Raw genomic sequence first — 3,268 nt, 5'->3', positions numbered from 1 at the left:
ATTTGTTGTTTGGTAATTGCAATTACTATCTTGTTTTGCCTTTATATCTTTTTACATTTTAGTAGGTGTCTGTAAACACTAGGTTGCTTTTGTATGATTTTAAATTGTACATAAAAGGATAAGAATTGTATATATTATTTTGCATTTTGCTAACTTTGATCAATAGTATTTCAAAAAATTACTCATGCTGAAACCAAATAGAAAATTTTACAGTGAGCAATATTAATAGAATGAATATTCATAATTGGTATATTCTAATGGAATTGCATTTTTGAGTTGTTTTTAAGAATCATTATGATAAAAATACTATTAACATCTTTTTTTTTTTTTTTTTTTTTTTTTTGTATTTAGTACAGGGTCTGTAGGGTCTACAGGGTCTCACTTTGCAGAACCAGGGATTGAACTCAGGCCCTTGCGCTTGCTAGGGAAGCGCTTATTTCACCAAGCCATCTCCCCAGCCCTCTATTAACATCTTAATATGCAACTTTGGGGCATATTTCAATGATTTTGCTTAGACCTATTATGTTGTTTATTTCCCTTGCTTTTAATTTTCTAAATAGTTAATTTCCAATATTATATTTTGTAACTTTTATGAAAATGTCAGGGAACTACCCACTCCGGACCCCCTCCTGTCCCTCTCTTGGACAGGAGCTTTCTTTCCCTCAATAAATATATTCTGCTCATAAAAAAAGGAAAAGAGGGGCCGGGGAGATAGCTCAATGGAATAAGCGTTTCCCTGGCAAGCGCAAAGGCCTGAGTTCAATTCCAGGTTCCGCAAAAAAAAAAAAAAAAAAAAAAAAAAAGAAGAAAGAAAAAAAAATGTCTTCTTATTGCTTTTAATCCCTGAAGATTTCTTGCAACATTTAATATTGACATTTGCTGTTTTTTTCTTTATTTATTTTACCATAAGTTTACCAGTTTTACTCTATTATATGTGGCTAATCTTTTAAAATATATTATCTTTACTTAATTTCTTTTATTTGATACTAATATATCTTGATATTAATATTCCCATTACTATAAAATGTAATTTCATCATTTTATTATATTTACTATATACTTTATCTTGAATTCCTCTGATATATTTGCTGCATTTTCCTACTTCAATGAAATAAATATTAGGACATTAACTTTCATCCTTTCTTTTCTATACATAATCGTTCTGAAAAATACTAAAGAATATTTTCCTCCAAGAATGCTTCACAGTTTCTTACAAAGTCTTGTTATATTCTATTTATACTTAATTGAACACCATCTAAATTTTCTTGAGGATTTTTCATTGGAATGAGCAAGAGGACCTCTTATTGGCCGCTGGCAATCAAGTTAAGAAGTGCAAAAACATTTGGTACACTGTCAAAAAAGATTACTTGAAAAAATACATCATGTATTTGAAGATTTGGTTAATCAAGGGAAAAAAGATTTTACTTGAAAGATATTAGTGTTGTATTTGACAATTTAAAACAATTAGTCAATTTATGAGTAGAAACAAATGACCAGGAGGTATAGAGACTCAGAGGCTTTCAGAGGTGGAAGAGGCAACTGCTTCTTCACCTCAAAGAGTATTTGAGTATCAAAACCTGATTAAATTCAGCCTTCAGGCTATGATTACTTCAAAGATACATTACCAAATCCTATGGAGACTTGGGATTGGATTATATTTACAGATTAAGGCCCCAGGCCGATAAATCCTCTCAATTTGACAGTCATTCAAAGCCGAGGAAAAATTTCTGACTCTCCTAATGAAGTCTGGTGCTTAAAGTATCTGATGTTAAGTCCAGAAAGAAAGAAACAGGAATAAAAGCAGCAAAAAAAAAAAAAATGGCAAAGATAGGAAGGGTGATTGGTAAAGAACAGCGAGATGTCCACAGTCACATGAAACTGACTGGAGTCACAGAGGACCTTGAAGTGTAAAAAGAGCTGTACTTCTGCTGAAAGAACTGCAAGTCAAGACTGGGTCATTTGTGCTGAGATAAACTGAAAAGGAGACCAGATACAAAGAATCAACTAATCAAAAAAATATTCGATTAATCATTTGGCAAAACAAAGCCAGTAAGCCACATAAGTGACTTCAACTTTGCTTGATTTGCATAATTGAAAGTTGATTTATTTCTTACAAATTCTTATTAAAGGCAAACCAAACTTAAAGCTCAATCATTCGGAAGTAACCAACAAAATTAGATTTCTACCAGCACAAAGCAAACAAAGCAACTGTCTTCAGTCACAAATGTTTTCTCTACTGTGCCACAGCTGCCTTAGCTACATCTTCCCTTTGTGTCCTTTGGAGCAGCTCTTGAGCCTCTTCTGTTGGGAGCCACCTAATTTATGAATCTTTGTTTGATCAAATACATTTTAAGGTTATATTGTTCCTCTCAACATGCCTTTTATAACACCTGTATTAAAATCTTTTTCCTGAGATTTATTTTATCATATTGTGAAGAGAATCGGGAAGCCACTGAATACACAAATATCTTAAAGATAATACTTAATTTTTTTCTTCTACTTCTAAGATATTTATATTCTTCCTCCTTCCCATGATGTCTTCCATCTCCTATGGAAGTAAGGGAGCCCTGTTGCTGCTAGGAATCCTGGGAAAATACCAGTAGCAGTCAACCAAGTCTTCATATTGCCTATTGGAAAGACCAGCACCAAGTAAAATAATGAGGCAAGTAAGTGGTCAGTTTAAACATTTGCTAGTGCTAGAAAGATTAGAAAGGAACTCCCATGGAAATGAGTTGCATCACCATCAAGGAGTACATTCAGGAACTGAGCTGAAGAGAAGGAGGTCGCTGGGGCAGATGCCCTGTGCTCACTCCTGGCACAGTAGTGATGAACCCCATAGTCAATACTACAGTGAAAATGTCTTTTGGTGGAGAGACAGACAGACATTCAGAGAGACCATGCCCACATTTTATAAGGAATTTGCATATTTAATTAAAATATTAATATAGTAATTAAAGGATTGATACTGAACTAATTTTGCATTATTTCTGTTAGTATTTCATTCTATTTTTTTAAAGTCTATATAGAATAACTAGTGTCACTTCAGTTTGTATGAAGTAAAAAGATAACATTTTTAAATGCCATAGCAAGCAATTCCCGTTCTACAAATATTTTATTTCCATCCTAGCAAGGGCTTTTTTTTTTCTTTTATGAGAGTCACAGATGATAATTTTGCATATTCAAAAGAGTAGTCAAGCCATGAAGTCTAATATTCTCAGGTGCAAATGCAGGCAGCTTTCCTTTCATTGTTTTCACTTTGCTATGGATT

Source organism: Octodon degus, unplaced genomic scaffold (genome assembly GCF_000260255.1).
Source record: "Octodon degus isolate 3935 unplaced genomic scaffold, OctDeg1.0 scaffold00012, whole genome shotgun sequence".
NCBI classification, from domain to species: Eukaryota; Metazoa; Chordata; class Mammalia; order Rodentia; family Octodontidae; genus Octodon; species Octodon degus.
Note: the sequence above shows the minus strand (reverse complement) of the source record.